The sequence below is a fragment of the Physeter macrocephalus genome, chromosome 16 (assembly GCF_002837175.3).
Source record: "Physeter macrocephalus isolate SW-GA chromosome 16, ASM283717v5, whole genome shotgun sequence".
Taxonomy (NCBI): Eukaryota; Metazoa; Chordata; class Mammalia; order Artiodactyla; family Physeteridae; genus Physeter; species Physeter macrocephalus.
In genome coordinates, this window is record NC_041229.1 from 47537520 (window position 1) to 47558034 (window position 20515).

Here is a 20515-nt window from a genome sequence, read left to right on the forward strand (position 1 = left end):
TGTCAGAGTGTTCTGCCTATGTTTTCCTCTAAGAGTTTTATAGTGTCCAGTCTTAAATTTAGGTCTCTAATCCATTTTGAGTTTATTTTTGTGTATGGTGTTAAGGAGTGTTCTAATTTCATTCTTTTACATGTAGCTGTCCAGTTTTCCCAGCACCACTTATTGAAGAGACTGTCTATTCTCCATTGTATATCCTTGCCTCCTGTCATAGATTAGTTGAGCATATGTGCCAAGGTTTATCTCTGGACTTTCTATCCTGTTCCATTGATCTATTTTTCTGTTTTTGTGCCAGTACTATATTGTCTTGATTACTGTAGCTTTATAATATAGTCTCAAGTCAGGGAGGCTGATTCTTCCAGCTCCAGTTTTTTCCCTCAATACTGCTTTGGCTATTCAGGGTCTTTTGTGTCTCCATACAAATTTTAAGATTTTTTTGTTCTAGTTCTGTAAAAAATGCCACTGGTAATTTGGTAGGGATTGCACTGAATCTGTAGATTTTTGGGGTAGTATAGTATAAATGGGATTGTTTCCTTAATTTCTCTTTCTGATCTTTCGTTGTTAGTGTATAGGAATGCAAGAGATTTCTGTGCATTAATTTTGTATACTGCAACTTTACCAAATTCACTGATTAGCTCTAGTAGTTTTCTGATGGCATCTTTAGGATTCTCTATGTATAGTATCATGTCATCTGCAAACAGTGATAGTTTTATTCTTTTCCAATTTGTATTCCTTTTATTTGTTTTTCTTTTCTGATTACCATGGCTAGGACTTACAAAACTATGTTGAATAATAGTGGCGAGAGTGGACGTCCTTGTCTTATTCCTGATATTAGAGAAAATGCTTTCAGTTTTTCACCATTGAGAATGATGTTTGCTATGGGTTTGTCATATATGGCCTTTATTATGTTGAGGTAGGTTCCCTTTATGCCCACTTTCTGGAGAGTTTTTATCATAAATGTGTGTTGAATTTTGTCAAAAGCTTTTTCTGCATCTGTTGAGATGATCATATGGTTTTTCTTCTTCAATTTGTTAATATGCTGTATCACTTTGATTTATTTGCATATATTGAAGAATCCTTGCATTCCTGGGAGAAACCCCACTTGATCATGGTTTATGATACTTATAATGTGCTGTTGGATTCTCTTTGGTGGTAATTTGTTGAGGATTTTTGCATCTGTGTTCATCAGTGATATTGGCCTGTAGTTTTCTTTTTTGTGACACCTTTGTCTGGTTTTGGTATCAGGGTGATGGTGGCCTCGTAGAATGAGTTTGGGAGTGTTCCTCCCTCTTCTTCCTGGTTCAGTCTTGGAAGGTTGTGCTTTTCTAAGAATTTGCCCATTTCTTCCAGGTTGTCCATTTTATTGAAATATAGCTGCTTGTAGTAATCTCTCATGATCCTTTGTATTTCTGCAGTGACAGTTGTTACTTCTCCTTTTCCATTTCTAATTCTATTGATTTGAGTCTTCTTGCTTTTTTTCTTGATGAGTCTGGCTAATGGTTTATCAATTTTGTTTATCTTCTCAAAGAACCAGCTTTTAGTTTTATTGATCTTTGCTATCATTTCCTTTATTTCTTTTTCATTTATTTCTGATCTGATTTTTGTGTTTTCTTTCTTTCTGCTAACTTTGGGGTTTTTTTTTTTCCTTCTTTCTCTAATTGCTTTAGGTGTAAGATTAGGTTGTTAATTTGAGACTTTTTTTGTTTCTTGAGGTAAGATTGTATTGCTATAAACTTCCCTCTTAGAAGTGCTTTTGCTGCATCCCATAGGTTTTGGGTCATTGTGTTTTCATTGTCATTTATTGCTAGGTATTTTTTGATTTCTTCAGTGATCTCTTGGTTATTAAGTAGTGTATTGTTTAGCCTCCATGTGTTTGTATTTTTTACATATTTTTTTTGTAATTGATATCTAGTCTCATAGTGTTGTGGTCGGAAATGTTGTTTATTTGAGATTTTTCTTGTTTCTTGAGGTAGGATTGTATTGCTATAAACTTCCCTCTTAGAACTGCTTTTGCTGCGTCCCATAGGTTTTAGGTCGTCGTGTTTTCATTGTCATTTATTGCTAGGTATTTTTTAATTTCCTCTTTGATTTCTTCAGTGATTTCTTGGTTATTAAGTGGTGTGTTGTTTAGCTTCCAGGTGTTTGTGTTTTTTACGATTTTTTTCCCTGTAATTGATTTCTAATCTCGTAGCATTGTGATCAGAAAAGATGCTTGGTATGATTTCCGTTTTCTGAAATTTAACATGGTGTGATTTGTGACCCAAGATATGATCTATCCTGGATAATGTCCCATGAGCACTTCAGAAGAAGGTGTATTCTGTTGTTTTTGGGTGGAATGTCCTATAAATATCAATTAAGTCCATCTTGTTTAACGTGTCAGTTAAAGATTGTGTTTCCTTATTTATTTTCATTTTGGATGATCTGTTCATTGGGGAAAGTGGGGTGTTAAATTCCCCTAGTATTATTGTGTTACTGTCGATTTCCTCTTTTATAGCTGTTAGGAGCACCTCAATACATAAGGAAACTGCTATGTTGGGTGCCTATATATTTATAATTGTTATATCTTCTTCTTGGGTTGATCCCTTGATGATTATGTAGTGTCCTTCCTTGTCCCTTGTAACATTCTTTATTTTAAAGTCTGTTTTATCTGATATGAGTATTGCTACTGCAGCTTTCTTTTGATTTCCATTTGCATGGAATATCTTTTTCCATCCCCTCACTTTCAGTCTGTATGTGTCCCTAGGTCTGCAGTGGGTCTCTTGTAGACAGCATATATATGGTTCTTGTTTTTGTATCCATTAATCCAGTCTGTGTATTTTGGTGGGAGCATTTAACCCATTTACATGTAAGGTAATTATTGATATGTATGTTTCTATTACCATTTTGTTAATGGTTTTGGGTTTGTTATTGTAGGTGTTTTTCTTCTCTTGTGTTTACTGCCTAGAGAAGTTCCTTTAGCATTTGTTGTAAAGCTGGTTTGGTGGTGCTGAATTCTCTTAGCTTTTGCTTGTCTGTAAACGTTGTAATTTCTCCATGGAATCTGAATGAGATCCTTGCTGGGTAGAGTAATCTTCATTGCAGGTTTTTCCCTTTCATTACTTTAAATATGTCCTGCCACTCTGTTCTGGCTTGCAGAGTTTCTGCTGAAAGATCAGCTGTTAACCTTATGGGCATTCCCTTGTATGTTTTTGTTGTTTTTCCTTTGTTGCTTTTAATATTTTTGCTTGTGTTTAATTTTTGATAGTTTGATTTATATGTTTCTTGGCGTGTTTCTCCTTGGATTTATCCTGTATGGGACTCCCTATGCTTTCTGGTGTTGATTATTTCTTTTCCCATATTAGGGAAGTTTTCAACTATTATCTATTCAAATATTTTCTCAGTCCCTTTCTTTTTCTCTTCTTCTTCTGGGGCCCCTATAATTCGAATGTTGGTGTCTTTAATGTTGTCCCAGAGGTGTCTAAGACTGTCCTCAATTATTTTCATTCTTTTTTGTTTATTCTGCTCTGCAGTTGTTATTTCCACTCTTTTATCTTCCAGGTCACTTATCCATTTTTGTGCCTCAGTTATTCTGCTATTGATTCCTTCTAGAGAATTTTTAATTTCATTTATTGTGTTGGTCATCATTGTTTGTTTAGTTCTTCTAGGTCCTTGTTAAACGTTTCTTGTATTCTTTCTGTTTTCAAGATTTTGGATCATATTTCCTATTATTACTCTGAATACTTTGTCAGGTAGACTGCCTATTTCCTCTTCATTTGTTTGGTCTTGTAGGTTTTTACCTTGCTCCTTCATCTGCTCTGTGTTTCTCTGTCTTCTCATTTTGCTTAACTTACTGTGTTTGGGGTCTTCTTTTCTCTGGCTGCTGGTTCATCCTTCCCATTGTTTTTGGTGTCTGCCCCCAGTGGCTAAGGTTGGTTCAGTGGGTTGTGTAGGCTTCCTGGTGGAGGGGATTGGTGCCTGTGTTCCGGTGGATGAGGCTGGATCTTGTCTTACTGCTGGGCAGGACCACGTCCATTGGTGTGTTTTGGGGTGTCTGTGAACTCATGATTTTAGGCAGCCTCTCTGCTAATGGGTGGGGTTGTGTTCCTGTCTTGCTAGTTGTTTGTCATGGGGTGTCCAGCACTGTAACTTGCTGGTCTTTGTGTGGATTTGGGTCTTAGCATTGAGATGGAGATCTCTGGGAGAGCTTTTGCCATTTGCTATTACGTGGAGCTGGGAGGGCTCTGGTGGACCAGTGTCCTGAACTCTGTTCTCCCACCTCAGAGGCACAGGCCTGACACCCAGCTGGAGCACCAGAGCCCTGTCAGCCACGTGGCTGAGAGGAAAAGGGAGAAAAAAATAAATCAATAAGTAAAATAAAAAGAAATAAAGTTATTTTATTTTATTTTACTTTATTTTTTATTTATTTATTTTTTTGGTGGTATGCGGGCCTCCCTCTGTTGCGGCCTCTCCCGTTGCGGAGCACAGGCTCCGGACGCGCAGGCCCAGCGGCCATGGCTCATGGGCCCAGCCGCTCTGCGGCATGTGGGATCCTCCCAGACCGGGGCACGAACCTGGTTCCCCTGCATCGGCAGGCGGACGCGCAACCACTGCGCCACCAGGGAAGCCCCTAAAGTTATTTTAAAAAATTAAAAAACATTAAAAAATTAAAAAGTAATAAGAAAAAAGAAGGAAAGAAAGAAGAGAGCCACCAAACCAAAAAACAATCCCAGTAATGTTAAGAAGTGCTAAAAACTATACTTAAAAAAACCCCGAAAACCCCAGACAGACAGAACCCAAGGGACAAATTGTAAAAGCAGAGCTATGCGGACAAAATCACACAAAGAAGCATACACACTCACAAAAAGAGAAAAAGGAAAAAAATCTATCTATCTATCTATATATAAAAAAGAGCAGCCAAATCAATAAACAAATCTACCAATGATAATAATTTGAAATACTAAACTACGATAAACATAAAACCAGAAACCAGTCAGTCGCATACAGCAAACCCCATGTCTACAGTGGCTCCCAAAGTCCACCGTCTCCATTTTGGGATGAATTGTTGTCTATTCAGGTATTCCGCAGTTGCAGGGTATATCAAGTTGATTGTGGAGAGTTAATCTGCTGGTCCTGAGGCTGCTGGGAAAGATTTCCCTTTCTCTTTTTTGTTCAAACAGCTCCTGGGTTTCAGCTTTGGGTTTGGCCCCGCCTCTGTGTGTAGGTTCCCTGAGGGCGTCTCTTCCTGCCTAGACAGAATGAGGTTAAAGGAGGAGCTGATTAGGGGGCTCTGGCTCACTCAGGCTGGGAGGAGGGAGTGGTATGGAATGCAGGGCGAGCCTGCGGAGGCAGTGGATGCATGACGTTGCCACAGCCTGAGGCGTGCCGTGTGTTTCCTTGGGAAGTTTTCCCTGGATCGTGGGACCCTGGTAGTAGCGGGCTGCACAGGCTGTCCAGAGGGGAGGTGTGGATAGTGACCTGTGCTTGCACACAGGCTTCTTGGTGGCTGCAGCAGCAGGTTTAGCATTTTATGCCCATCTCTGGTGTCCATGCTGATAGCCGTGGCTCACGTCCGTCTCTGGAGCTCGTTTAGGCAGTTTTCTGAATCCCCTCTCCTCGCACACCCCAAAACAGTGGTCTCTTGCTACTTAGGCAGGTCCAGACTTTTCCCCAGATTCCCCCCTGGGTAGCTGTGGCACTCTAGCCCCCTTTAGGCTGTGTTCATGCAGCCAGCCCCAGTCCTCTCCCTGGGATCTGACCTCCGAAGCCACAGCCTCAGCTCCTAGGCCCCCCTGCCCCGCCCCGGTGGGTGAGCAGACAAGCCTCTCAGGCTGGTGAGTGCTGGTCGGCAGCAATCTTCTGTGCCGGAATCTCCCCGCTTTGCCCTCTGCACCCCTGTTGCTGCATCTCCCTTCATGGTTCCGAAGCTCCTCCCCCCATCTCGCCAGTGAAGGGGCTTCCTAGTATATGGAAACTTTTCCTCCTTCACAGCTCCCTCCCTGAGGTGCAGGTCCTGTCCTTATTCTTTTGTCTCTGTTTTTTCTTTTTTCTTTTGCCCTACCCAGTTACGTGGGGAGTTTCTTGCCTTTTGGGAAGTCTGAAGTCTTCTTCCAGTGTTCAGTAGGTGTTCTGTAGGAGTTTTTCCACATGTAGATGTATTTCTGATGTATTTGTGGGGAGGAAGGTGATCTCCACGTCTTACTCCTCTGACATCTTGGAGGTCTCCCCGCAGTAGTACTTCTTTATCTTTTAACTGGAAGTTTATAGTCATCCTTAATTTTTAACGTTTTTTTTTGACTCAATAAACTCTAAATTCAGCCAACATCTCTACCCTTTTTTCTGAATTATAGAATACTTTATCTTTTTGATTTCTTCTTTCATATATTTTCTTATTATTATTTTTACCTTAGTTTTTAAGCCCTTAAAAAGTGGTCATTATTTTAATAATTTGCTCTTACAGTCAGTGCTTTTTCAAATTTACTCACGTTTACTAACTTATTTCTTCATGCTGGCCTCTCTTTTCTTCAGTTTATTTCTTCATTAAGTACTTTCTTTAAGAGTTATTGTAGCAAGTGTACACTAATGGAAAACATTCCCTTTGCTTGTTTAACACTGTTTGAATCTGTTTTTCTTTCTTTCTGCACCCTCAAATCATATAAATTGGCACAAAATTCAGGATTGATAAGTATTTTCCCTCATTTTGTATGTATTAAATCATCTAGTATCTATTTTTGCTCTTAGGAAGCCATGTTATAGTTCATGGTAGATAATTTTTTTTTTTTTATCTAAGGTTGCTTTTTAAAAACTTTTTGTTATTGGTGATTACGGTTTATCTATTTATGCATTTTTATTTTTGTCTGCTTAATCAACATGAAAAAAATCATGTTTTTCATCAGCTATTGAAAATTTTTTATCTTCAGCTCATTGAGTACCACCCCTCCCATGTTGTTGCTATATGCTTTCTTGTACTTCTCCTAGACATGTGTTGGCCTTGATCATTCTAATCTTCATATCTCTTAACTTTTCTTTGTTCCTTTTAATCTCTTTATCTCTCTATATTCCATTCTGGATAAGAATCTTATATCTGTTTTTTTTCCCCCCCTCTTCATTAGTGCTTCTGTGAATGTTGTCTAATCAGTTTTCTGACCAAATCCATTGAGTTCATTCAGTTAATTTTAATGATGCATATTCTTCATAATTAAATTTCTCTTTGATTCTTTTTCAAATTTCCCTATGGTTTTCTTTTTTTTTCCCCAGATATATATATATTTTCACAGTATGATAATATACTTAACATCATTTCTCACAGCAAGGATACACATGGTGCCTGACCATGCAAATATTCCTGATAAATATTATCAAGTAGTCATACCTAGCAAAAGTCTATATTGATTTTGAATTCAAAGTTTATAAGTAGAATTGGACAAGATTACAAAGCTATTTTCATTGAACTCTTAGGAATCCTAAAACCATCTTTTAAAAAAGTCATTACTAAAATTCATGTTGAAATAGTAAAATGATTCTACTAGGAAACTATGTCCTTTATTGATAAGTATTTGAAATAAGTCCTGTGTTTTTCTTCATGCTGTCCTGTTTCTTCCTTATGGTTTTATAACTTCTGTTATCTCTTTAATCAATTTAAATTCTGTTATTTTAAAGTCTATTTCAGATTGTTCTCTTTTCTCAGGTTCCTGGGGTGCTCATCCTTCAGTTTGTTGTGTCTGCTGTCTTTCAGGGTGGATTATTTTCCCGTGTGTTTTGTGAATTTAGATGTTAAATGATAAGTTTTAAAATCTATGTTTATACTATCCTGAATGTAAACATGAGTTTTCTGGAGCAGAGATCAAAGCTATTATTTCTTTTTTTCTTATTTCTTTATTTCAGTGCTATTATCTCTTTTATCAGTAACTGCATTTGTTCTCCTTGCCCCACTTCTTTCCTCCTTCTAGGCTGAGGTGATGAGAGCCAAAGTCACTCTACATGTACTGAAGTCTGTACTGCAGGAGAGAAACTCTTTAGTTACAATTCTTGTTGTTTATATAGGATGGTTTAAATAGCTGTCACACTCCCTTCCAGAGAGAGGGTGAGAAACCCAATCTCTCTAATGTAAATAAGAAGAAAAGAAAGAGAAAGGGAAGGTTTCTGGGTTCTTACCCTTTGGAATGTAAATACATGTCTCCAGGGAGAAGATAAGACTACTTACTGTCTCTGGGCTTACAAGGCCTAGAATATCTCTATGTCTCATCCCCCTATGAAAGCTAAACACATACTCCCAGGAAGGTAAATCTCTCAGAAGTTTTCTCACTATTCAGTCATCATTTAACTTCTAAGACGTGTTATCTAACTCAGAATCCAGTAAAATTTGCTCAGAAAGCCCTAACCATGTAGAAACATGAAAATACTCATTTCCTGGCAATAACATCTTCAGTGAAACTCTTTTTTTTCGCTCCTATGGGAATCCCACGTGGCCTAGCTTATAAGAATTTTTATCCAAAATTGTTTTGCTTTTGCTTCTTCCAGGTACCCCAGGGATATCACTGGGCCAGGATATATATATATATATATATATTTTTTTTTTTTTTTTAAAGTTAAGTTATTGGATTGGGATTTCTGTTAATAAACAGGCAGTTTAATTCGGTTTCCATACCTTTGTAATTTCACATCTGAGACACTTTACCTACCTTGTGGATATCTGGGGAGAAAATGTTCCAAACAGAAGGAATAGTAAAGGCAAAACTTGGGAGTGTTAGAAGGACCGTGTGGCTGGAGGGAGGGTGGGTGAACGACGGGCAAAATGGCAAGAATGAAGTTAGAGAGGTAGTGGGAAGGTAGCTGGAGCTTGTAGTGCTTTGGATTTTATGCCAAGTGATATGGGAAGCCACTGGATGGCTTGGAGCAGAGAAGGGGCATGATCTGACTTTTGATTTAAATGGGTCTCTTTCACCGTTGTGTTAAAAATGGGTTATATAGATGGATAACTGGTAGGATTATCATGTTCAGTACCGATTCCCTTCAGCCTGTAAGAGAGAAGTTGACTTCTTTTAGAGCTCCATGGAAACCAAATACTTAAGGCAATCAATCCTGGTAGAATGCTTTAGTGGCAAAAATAGGTCACTAGCCTGCCACATCATATAATAGCAGCTACAAGCCTTATACCCTAACTCCTACAGGAGAGGCTGCTGTCGCCTAACTGAAGAATGCCAGTGTTGATGGAAGAGGGTTGAAGGCCAAGTTTCTGCCATGACATAATTACTATATTTGGATCCCTCTGTGATCATACCAGGGTAGAGATTGGTGCCTTCCTAATCAGGTACCTTAAAAGTTCTACAACCCAATGGCTAGAGTTTGATGTCCAGTCCTGTTAGATCCTTGTTTGTTACCTCAGAATTCAATGGGCAAAGAGGAACTCATGCTAATGCACATGCTTGTTTCTTTTACTATAAATTTCCTGAAGTAAAAGCTGTTCCAGAAGGCCTGGTGTTTGATTGTTTGCTCTTGTTTTCATGACAAAGACTCAAAGGGTGGGATAGGGGTGGAGTATGGGTAGGAGCAGGGAGAGCAATAAAGTAGCTATTGAAATTACTCAGGTGAGAGATGATGGCTTCTTTTACCAAGATGGTGGGGTAGAGGTGGTGAGAAGCAGTCATATTTGAGCTATATTTAGAAGGAAGAGCTGTTAGGATTTGCTGATGGAATGAAAGTGAGAGAAAGAGAAGAGTTATAATAATTTCATGGTTCTTGTTTTGCCCAGTTGGAGGAAGCAAGTTTCCATTTATTGAGGTGGGAAGAGTATGCACACTCAATAAATGTATATTGAATGAAGTAATAAAGGGAAATGAATAGAAGATTGAAAAATGTGTATAAACATAAGATCCTGTACCATCAATATGTTGTTGGTAACTAAACTAAAAGCTTAAAAAGAAGGCAGGGTCTATTTCATTCACCACTGTATATCTAGCAATGAATATAGTACTTGTATATAATGCAGTCTATCTATATCTGTCTTTCTGTCTGTATCTCTGTCTCTGTGTCTGTCTGTCTCTGTGTATATATGTATATGTATTTTGAATAAATGGATGAATGTAGGAATGAAGAGATGGATGGATGTGACTGACATGCTTTGCTCTTTAGGCGCTGCAGAAATGTCACAGCGAATACTGATTGTATTGTCTTGATACCAACATAAGTCCTTTTTTGGTTTGGGAGAGGCTTATGTTTTGTCCTTGTACTTGTGCTTATGGTCTTAGCACAACATTATAACTCAATGAGGTTAATTTTTCAATATTCAGTACAGCAAATATTTTCTGTCCAGAGGAACTTTATTGTGCAAATACTACAGAAAACTACAAATTATCACTCTGTTTTTGTCTTCCCCTGATAATAATAATCCTTTATCCTTAAAAAAAATTGCTTAGCATTTAAGAGTACATTCACAATTGTATGAGACATGCAGGATGGGTGTTATTAATAGTTATTTTAGTTAATAGAGATCTGAGATCAGAAGTATCTTACTCTAGGTCACAGAACTAGTAAGCTATGATGCCATGATTTAAATTGAGTTTATTCAGCTAAACAATTCTGCCTCTTAACCAGCTGTAGCGGTGGTAGCGTTGGTATCTGAAACTAGGTACTTTGTGTTGGGCACAAGAGAGCTGTGACCTACCCAGGCAGGTGATATAGCAAGCAGAGGACAGAGGTGTGAATCCTGGCCTAAAATTTCTTTAGCAAGTTATTTTATTCACTTCTCTAAGACTCAATTTATTCATCTGAAAAATGGGTACAAATCTACTTTCTCAAGGGTTTCTCTGAGAATTGAATAAGATAGTGTATTAAATACATAGTATAGTACTTGCCTTACAGTACATACCAAGCTAATAGTACCTGACATTATTATTATATGCTCAAGCCCTCTCCATTGTCACTCTCTGTCTCTAGTACCATCAGTACCAATATCTGGGGGTGATTTTTGTTTTCTTTTTTATCTGCTCCATACATACCTCATTTCTGTATCTTCCTTTTCTCTGTCCTTAACCTTGCATGGTATATTAATCTACTGTGAATCTTCTGCTGTTTTCTATTTCTATAGACATTATCTTTTTTTTTTTTTTTTTTTTTTTGCGGGCCTCTCACTGTTGTGGCCTCTCCCGTTGCGGAGTACAGGCTCCGGACACGCAGGCTCAGCGGCCATGGCTCACGGGCCTAGCCGCTCCACAGCATGTGGGATCTTCCCGGACCGGGGCACGAACCTGTGTCCCCTGCATCGGCAGGCAGACTCTCAACCACTGCGCCACCAGGGAAGCACTAGACATTATCTATTAATGACACATCAAAATTCTGAGGGATGTTCAAGAAAAACACAGTATTGCCTAATTTTCTCCTGACTGAATTTTCATTTTTTACCAGTTTGCAGTTTTTTAAAAAAATTAATTAATTTATTTATTTATATGCACTGGGTCTTTAGTTGCGTCATGAGGTATCTAGTTCCCTGACCAGGGGTCAAACCTGGGACCCCTGCATTGGGAGTGTGGAGTCTTAACCGCTGGACCATCAGTGAAGTCCCCCAGTTTGCTGTTTTTATTGACTGATTAAATTATCAATAGTATGAGTCCCCTGAAACAAAGAATGTATCCAATCTTTGGTGTTCTATAGATCATCTAGATTGTTTTTTTTTTTTGTTTGTTTTTTTTTTTTGTGGTATGCGTGTGGCCTCTCCCGTTGCGGAGCACAGGCTCCGGACGCGCCGGCCCAGCGGCCACGGCTCACGGGCCCAGCCGCTCCGCGGCATGTGGGATCCTCCCGGACCGGGGCGCGAACCCGGTTCCCCTGCATCGGCAGGCGGACGCGCAACCACCGCGCCACCAGGGAAGCCCCCCCATCTAGATTGTTTTTTATTCTTAGCTCCAAAGCATGACCCACTCCAGTCCCAAATTCTGCATGTGGTGAATAGATCTAACTGGGATATTTTCCCCATCAACTTTGGCAATACTGTCCATATCCTTTTAGTTCAGTTCAACAAACATTTATTGAGCTCCTACTGTCGGTTAGAAATTGCATCATCTGCAAGTAGAGACCTCAATATTGTGCTTGAAGAAATAAAAAAAATTCCCCTTCAAAACAAGAAGTCCAGAGGAAAACAAGCCAGACCTGATACAATGATTCCATTATTCCCTCAATTTCCCAGCTTCCTACCATCTTTCCAGTCCACTGTTCACAGCATGTAGCTTTTGTCTTCATGCCTGTCATCTCATGAAGCAAGATAGCTACTATTCCAGGGTCACATGCAAATTGCAGCCTAGAAGTATAAGAAATAAGGGGAAAAAATTGCCAGTATTAAATGAGGAAAACAAAATCTTGTGTCTATTGTTCAGAACAGAATCACAATCACAAAGCTCCTCTGTCTGAAAGGCAGAAAAAAAAAAAACCACCAGGAAAATGGATTTGGGATAGGTAACTGGCAGTATTTGTTACTTCCCTTTTCCACAGTCTAGTAAAGGAGAAAAACAGAAATTATGAAAAGATGTGGTAATATTGACAAATTGATAATAATAGTTGAAATGTAATATGATGGGAACACAAAAAGAGGAGGGGAGGGACTAACTTAACTCTCGGTTCAATTCACCAGCAGTTATTGAATGCTATATTACTCTTGGAGATGCAAAGAAGAGTAAAACAGATTTCTTCATTCTGGGGAGTGTATTAGTCTGCTAGGGCTGCCATAACAAAATACCAGAGACTGGGTGACTTAAATGACAGAAATTTAATTTCTTACATTTCTAGAGACTGAAAGTTCAGGCTTAAGGTGCCAGCAGTGTTGGTGTCTGGTAAAAGCTCTCCTCTTGGGTTGCAGAGAGCTGACTTCTTGCTGTCTGCTCTCATGAACTCTTTGTTCTCAAGGAGGGAGAGAGAAGAAATTCTTTGGTATCTCTTCTTATAAGGATACTTACAGTATCAGATAAGGGCTCCACCCTTATGACCTCATTTAACCTTAATTACTTCCTTAGAAGCCCCATCTCTAAGTAGAGTCCTACTGGGGGTTAGGGCTTCAACTTATGAATTTTGGGAGGGCAGAGACATTCTGTCCAAAGCAGGGAGTTATCACATGCTAGACTGACATGTCCCCTCAGCAGTTTCCATCACCTTTCTGAGGCTGAGTGTGGCTTGGAAAAGCGAGGATAGTAGAGATATTGGAGGTAAAAATCAGAGAATATTTTTCCTGGTCTAAGTAAACACAATAAAACCATTAAAAAATAGCTGAGTCCCTCTCATCTCTGGCCTCCCTAGTTCCAGATGCTCAAGGACTTTTCTCACTGTCATAGCATTGCTATGATATGGACTCTAAGCATGGCAGCACACTCAGATTTAAGTATAATAGAGATCACCCAGGAAACTGCTAAACTATTTTTTGCCCAATGTCATGTTTTCTTTTCTTCTCTTTCCTTGTAGAAATAAGTTTTGTCACAATTGTCAATAAACCTGAAAGAAGAGAAAAATCTGCTTTTCGTCTCAACTATATTCTTTTTTTCCTCTTCTGTTCATTTCAGCAAGCATCCTGACACATTAAAATGGAGTATATAATAAACTTGAGGCTGAAAAAAGAAACCAAGAGAAGAAAAATGACAGGAAGGGTGTTTTACATCAAATAGAGAGAAATTACCTTAATATATATCTATTCTACAGCCTTTCTGTCTTTATATATGCTGGATTCCCTAGTGTATAAAACTTCTATAGGAACACAAGTTCAACTCAAATAACTGCTGTTTCTATTTGAATAGTAAAGTTTAGGAATAGAAGCTGCTAAAAGAAAAATATATTTGTGGAGGTTCTTTGAAAAATTACCCTTCATTTTCTAGTACAGGTCAACAAATAAGCACCAACAAAATTGAAATCAGAGTAAAAAAAAAAGTGACCCAAACCCAAAACAAATGAAACTATACAGTACCAAATAAAAATTTACCACTAGCAACACCAACAACAAGCCTCACAAATAAAAATAAATTACAAAACCCCCAATTATGTTCTTTGTTTTTAAAAGCAGGAACTTTCAGGACTCTCCATAAAGAGCAGGCAACTAGAACGTCTCTTCGTGATCCTGTGATGGAGAACAATTGTGAAGAAATTAGGGCAGAGACAAGACAGATTGATCAAAATATTGAAAAGTGAAGGCTGATTCTGTAAAATAAGAATATGGGTTATCCAACATGCAAAGGCCCAGAGTGAATTTGTATGGTATAAAAGGAATTATAACCAGGTGTTCTCAGTTTTCATTCAGAACTACATAAAAATCAACAAAATAAAAAAGTAAAATCTAAATGTATTAGGTGCTTACTGTATAACTGATACTGTACTATATACATATTATCTAGTTTAATCTTCACAATAATTCAGTGACAGATTTTTACTCTTCTGATTTAATAAATGTGGATATTGAGGCTAAGAGAAGTTAAGAAGCTTGTAGGAAGTTACAAATAGTAGCAAGTAGGAGTCAGGATCAGGATCCAAAACATGCAAGAGTGATAGAGTATTGTAGTCAGAAGTAGAAGATTTTTTTTTTTTAAGATTTAATTTTATTTATTTATTTTTGGCTGCGTTGGGTCTTTTGTTGCTGTGCGTGGGCTTTCTCTAGTAGTGGCGAACGAGGGCTACTCTTCATCACGGTGCGCGGGCTTCTCATTGCAGTGGCTCCTCTTGTTGCAGAGCATGGGCTTTAGGTGCACGGGCTTCAGTAGTTGCAGCACACGGGCTCAGTAGTTGTGGCTCGTGGGCTGTAGAGAGCAGGCTGTAGAGAGCAGGCTCAGTATTTGTGGCACATGAGCTTAGTTGCTCCACGGCATGTGGAATTTTTCTGGACCAGGGCTTGAACCCATGTCCCCTTCTAACACATTAGAAGATGTTAAAGCTTCAAAGTTGGGGAAAGTTTGGTGTGTTTGTGTATTTGAAAGAAAGCTATTGTGGCTGATATTTAATAACAAGCCTGATGAAGTAGGCAAGGCTAGATAAATAAGACCTTTCTTTTATGCCAAGTGAAGAATTTTTTTATCCTAAGGGCATTAAGAAGCCTTTAAGCAGGAGAGTGACTGATCCAGTTTAATATTTTAAGATTACTCTGGCTGTAGTTGATTGGGTGAGTAGTGGTTACTGGGTGAGTAGTGGTTACTGAGTGAGCAGTGAAATCAGGTATCTGTTGCAGTAGTGTGAAGTAAGAGATGATGGTGACTTAGCCTGGTGATGGAGACAAAGAGAGGTAGATAGATTGAAGATACATATTTTCAGGTAGTATTTATGGGATTTGATAATGAGTTAGCTGTGGGTTAGTGGTGGAAAGGTTGAAGATGTTATCAAGGCTAATGTCTAGACTTCTGGCAAGAGTAACTGGGTTGATGGATGTGTCATTTGCAGATATGGATTAGATAGGAAGATGAAGTCTGAGATGCCTGTGAGAGGTACAGGTGGAGGTGTCATGTAGGTAGTTGCATATGTAGATTTGGAACCTAAAAGATAATTTGGGGTTGGTGATACGTATTTGGAAGCTGTTAATATATAGATACTATTTAAAACAATGAAAGTGATTGAGATTTCCTAGGAAGAGAGTTTAGAGTGAGGAGAGGATTTGGAATAAAATCTCTGAACAGCTCAAATATTTAGAAATATGGAGGAAAAGAAACAGGCAAAGGAGTCATAAAAAGAAAAACAAGAAGAGTAGGAAGGAAACAGAGGTTATGATGTTTTACAGGGGCGTTATATTATGGAAACCAAGATAATAAGAGACGAAAAGAATTCAACTCCTTTGAAAGCTTCTGAAAAGTCAGATAAGACTCATGGAAAACAGTAGATAAATTAGACATTTGTGAAAGTATTTACAGTGACATGATGGAAGTAAAAGCCAGGTTGGAATAGGTTGAAGAGTGAACTGAATTCTATTACCAGCAAAATTGCAGATAAGGTGTTCTGATAAAACCTCTAGTGTAAAATACCTGCAAGTACTAGATAAAGTAGCAACAATAATTTTAAATGCACAAGTGAGCTCACAAGGAAGTAAGGGAAATCCCTGGAGGCCAAAAAAGAAAGGGAGTTGGAAATCAGAGTTGTAGGTGGTTGCTGATATCATGACTAAGGGCATTTGCTGATTTTGGTAAACTTTTAATGACCACAGCAATGCAGGAGAAAAATCCCTGCATTTGCATAGGTGGGAAAGTATCACCGAGAATACACATAAAGCTATGTCTTTTACTTTATGATTAATATGAGGATAGAGTTGAAAAAAATATATCTCCCAGTCAACTAAGGAAGATTACAAGGCAAATTGTCTCCTGGCCTGGACTCTGAGAAGAAATCAATAGAAATATCAAGGCAATATATGCCTTGAGAATTGGTAACTACTCATATCACTTTCAGGTTAGAATCTGTGTCACTTTTGTTGTCCAAGCAATCTAGAACTGAGAAGAAAAAAAAAAAAACTTGATGTAGTTCCAGTTTGATAGCACTCTTAGGTGACTGGCAGAAGCAAATGCATATCATCCTTCACTGAATGCAGCTTCAGTCCAGGCTTGTCCCTCAGAAAATTTTCAATAAAAGATGAATTGAGAATCCAAACTACAAAATAACTGAGAAATAAGTTGCCATGAGTGAGACATAGCAGAAAATATTCCTAAGCTCTTCAGATAATGTTGAAAATGTTTAAATAAAGGACAGACTCTCCAAGAAAGAGACAAATACAATAATAAAGATTCAGCAGGTTAGGAAATACAAAATAGAACTTCTGAAAGTGAAAATTATAATAATTGAAATAAAAAAGCAGATGACATAAGTGAAGATTAGACTAAAGAAAATAAAAGATTAATGAAATAAGTGGAGTTGCAGAAATTATCACAAAGAGACAAAAAACATGACAGAGAGTTTACGAGACGTGAAGGTTAGAAAGAGAAGGTCTGACATGTCTCATTGGAATTCTAGAAGAAAAGACTAGAAAAAATGTGGCAGAAGCACTTTGCAAGACCTGGATAAGAATATTCCAGAATTGATGGAACACCGAATTCTCTGTTTCAGGAAGCACAGGAAATGCCAACCAAGAAAAATAAATAGAAAAGAAGAAAGGATGTAAATTAAGGAGCCAAGAGTCCAATTCAGGAAGTTAGAAAAAGGACAGAATAAACTCAATAAATAAGAAAGAAGGAAATAATAAAGTGGAAAAAATGTTGAAAAAGAAGGCAAACAGAATAAAGATAAGATTAAAGTAAATCAGTTTCTGAGCTGTTAACACAGAGAGGGAGGGAGCAGGGAAGAAAGAGGAAGGGAGGGAGATAAGAAAGGGGAAGGAAAGCAAGCAAGCAAGAAAGAAGAGAGACAATTTAGAAATGAAAAATTCAAACTACTTTAAATGTGTAAGTGCTTGATAAGCTAAAAGGGAAGAAAGGAGCAAGGCTGTGTGTAAATGATTCAAGTATAGATGCTAAGTGGATTTATGGTGTTATTTCCCTGAAAGCAATAAAGTTAAGATAGATTTGGAGTATTGTGTCCTCCAGACCGTTCCCTTATCTGAAGCTATTTGCCTGGGTCCAAAATAGAGGCTTCCTATCTGTATAGAAGTATTTAGATCCTCCAGGCAAGAGTGGGATATTTCATTCTTACTGATATAATTTCAAAAGCAGTCTCTGATCATCTATGATTTTAGAGTACAAAGTTTCTTGGTGAATAAGAAAGCAGTCCTCATTCAAAGAAAGGAGTTGTTATGATCCTTTATAGCTGCATCATTTTCTTGGGAGAAATATTTTTTCCTATTAACCTTGCAGCAGGCTTTATCTGCTTCTCTTATTCCACTGAGGTGAGTGACAGAGCAAATTTGTGGTGTCTGAATTATTATTCTTATTTTTTACTTTCTCACCCCAAATCTAGCCTCAGGGCCTCTGCTCATCATCCAAAATTTCAAGGAGAATTGAGGAAATTCCAGAATATTGAATATAATGTTTTAAAAAAGAAAAGTTTCCACAAACTAGGAAGCTTTATGGTGTTCTTTATCAATATTCTAACTTATATGAGAAATTCATTGATATCCTTTTGTCATAGGTTTTTTAGATTGGTGGATCAGCAAAATTAGTCCTCATCTTTGTAATGTGCTTTCAAGTGTACAAATTGCTTTAATTTTGATTATCTCATTTGTTTCTCACTATGAACTTCTGAATTTTCATATTAGGAATTGAGATTAAGAAAGGCTAAGTAATTGCTCAGGGTCATGTGGCAGATTTATGTCTCTAAGGTCTGATTTGTCTACTGATCCATGCTGCCTTTAAGTTCAAACAATTCCTGGAACTATTTGACATTTGGGAAAACATTTGCCAGGAGCAAGGTTGATATCAATTTGGGATATGATTGTTTTTTGTTTCTCTGTCTCAAAATTGTTCTTCTCCCCTTCCCATTTTTATTGTTATACAGATCTAATTTCAGTTAAATTTCCAAAATGAAAATTCTCAAGCGTTCTCCAACCCGGGGTATTTAACCATGTTCATAATTGTGTTTGGGAAGTTTTAAGCTTCAAATTTTCACATGGGTGTTTAGAGTAATGAGTGAGGGGCCACAAATAAATAATGAATGTTACATTAGTTTTCTAGGGCTGCTGTAACAAATGATACAGACTGGGTGGCTTTAACAACAGAAATTAATTTTCTCACAATTCTGGAGGTTAGAAGTTCAAGATCCAGATGTCATTAGGGTTGGTTTCTTCTGAACCTCTCTCCATGGCTTTCAGATGGCTGTCTTCTCTCTTTGTCTTCAGGTAGTATTTCCTCTGTGTCCTAATCTCCTCTTTTTATAAGGACACTAGTCATATTGGATTAGCGCCCACCCTAGTGACCTCATTTGACTTAAATACTTCTTTAAAGATCCTATCTCCAAAGTCAGATTTTTAAGTACTGGGAGTTAGGACTTAAAAATAAGAATTTTGGGGGGACACAAGTCAGTGCTAACAAGTATATTGTTCATTATTATATTTCTGGAGTCTACCAAAGTTTCTAGAATTTAGTATTTGTTGAATGGAAAAACAGAAAAGTAAATTATCAGGATGAGAGAAGTTTGAAGACTTAAAATGAGAACTGCAAGATTAGTTAGGCAACTAGTCAACTGGATGGCTGATTAGAACTTCTATATAGGGTTAACGGGGATATGAGGAGAAAAAGCGTGAAGTAGCAGAATTTTGATTAATGTATGATTATAAAATTTCTAATGTTATTTTTGAGGCAAGGACATAGTAAACTTAAGGTTTGATGGCAGCCAGGATACTGTCAGTTAGAGGGACTTCTTCCCCCAAAAGGGTGGATAGTTTAAGATGATCTTCCAGCTTTTGGGATAACCATTTCTGACTTCAGCCGTTCACTTTTATATTCCTCCTAATCAGTGTGTAGTCAAAATTTGATCTGTTTTACTTAGCAAAGTCAGATTACCTGAAATAAAACAAAGGGCTAAATTTCTTATATGAATAATTAAATTTAGAATCCAATTTAGTTATGCATAAAAGATTAAGTGGAACAGTTACTGCTGAAAATTACACTACAATTTGACTTTTTATACAATCAGCGCACATTCTGTTGTGTCTTTCTTCTTTCCAAATGATGTAAAATCGCCATGATCATTAATATAAAAGGTTTTGTTAAAATGGCAGAATGTATTTCTTTTCTTTTATATGAAAAAGTGTTTTCTTAAAAGTTTTTTATTTAAAAATAAATTTATATTCTAAATTAAAAAAAAGAATACATTTATGGCAGTGAAAGTACTCTGTATGATACTGTAATGATGGGTATGTCATTATACATTTTTGTTTAAACCCATAGAATGTATAACACCAAGAGTAAACAGTAATGTAAACTATGGACTTTAGGTGATTATGATACGTCAATGTTGATCCTTCAGTTGTAAAAATGTACCACTCTGATGGGGGAATATTGATAATGGGGGGAAGCTATGTATGTGTGGGGGTAAGGGGTACATGGGAAATCCCTGTATCTTTCCCTCACACCCCCCAACTGGTGCCACTGAGGATTATCTTTTCTAACATGGCTCCATCAGGACACAGTGGAGATAGCGTAGACATTAGAGTTAGACTCATCTGGGTTCGCACTGTGGTTTCATCATTTATACTCTATGATCTAGTTAAGTTTTTAAAGCCTTATGAGATTGTAAAATGTGAAAAATACTATTCTATCTTATAGAGTTGGAGTGAGGATTAAATAAGTTGTTTATAAAGTGCCTAGAACATTTACCTAATCAATAGTATTTACTAAATAAATGGAAGCTATTATTATAACTGATTAGTTTTAACCAATTAACTTTTATGAGAATTTCAAAGCAGTATATCTTTATTATGATAAGAATCGTTAATTTTTTAAAGACTGAGCAACATTTTGCAATCTCAAAAGTAAATACGACTAATTTCTTTTAGAAATCTATAACAAAACAAGTTCCTTCAAAGTTAACATTAAATGGCACTATTATTTCCTGTGCTAATTAATAGAGCTTATTTTGTATTTGATCTGTCAACATGATGCGGTAGATTGTA

At 37.5% G+C, this 20515-nt stretch overlaps 1 protein-coding gene across 1 annotated transcript in view; it reads left to right on the forward strand.

Annotated features, from left to right (window-relative positions):
* Positions 1-20515, forward strand: part of DLG2 (discs large MAGUK scaffold protein 2) — a 2147153-nt gene that overhangs the window by 121454 nt on the left and 2005184 nt on the right. The window lies entirely within an intron of this gene.